Genomic DNA, 748 nt, shown 5'->3' on the forward strand with positions numbered 1-748 from the left:
TGGACTGCAGACATCTCTGACCAAAGGCCACAGATGACATGTACCCTGATCCTGCCGAACGCCCGTCCACCCTGGACTCAGCTTCGAGGTTTGATTGATACTGGTGCTGATGTAACGATCATCTCCTTCTCTGCATGGCCTCCCTCATGGCCTTTAGCCCCGGTGGGATCGGCCATCGCAGGATTAGGAGGAACCACACAGAGCTATTTAAGCGAACGGCCTGTGGTGGTGAAGGATTCAGAGGGGCACACAGCTACAATTAGGCCTTATGTTACTACCTCTTCCCTTAACCTTTGGGGACGGGACGTGTTGGCACCTTGGGGCCTACGGATTGGGACAAATTTTTAGCAGGGGTCACTGTGCGTAAGGGCGCACAGTATCCTACACTACCTTTGTGGTGGTTCATTAACACATCAATCTGAGTCAGACTTTGCTTAGTTAGTTGAATTAAGGGCTGTTATCATGGCTTTTCAATGATTCTCACAGGAACCTTTGAATTTGGTTACTGAAGCCGACTAGAAAAGCTTTGTATACAATTAATCACCTTACAGTACCACAAAATTCAAATAATCCTGTTATTCTGAATCATTTTCTCTCATTGCAGTCTGCAGGCAAGAGACAACTGCCCCGGGCAAAAGTCTGGGTGCGGAATTTACTCACTAACCAGTGGGAAGGCCCACATGAGCTTATCGTTTGGGGTCGTGGGTATGCTTGCGTTTCCACAGATACTGGGGTACGGTGGCTACCT

This window comes from Corvus brachyrhynchos, unplaced genomic scaffold, assembly GCF_000691975.1.
Source record: "Corvus brachyrhynchos isolate BGI_N302 unplaced genomic scaffold, ASM69197v1 scaffold281, whole genome shotgun sequence".
In the NCBI taxonomy this organism is placed as follows: Eukaryota; Metazoa; Chordata; class Aves; order Passeriformes; family Corvidae; genus Corvus; species Corvus brachyrhynchos.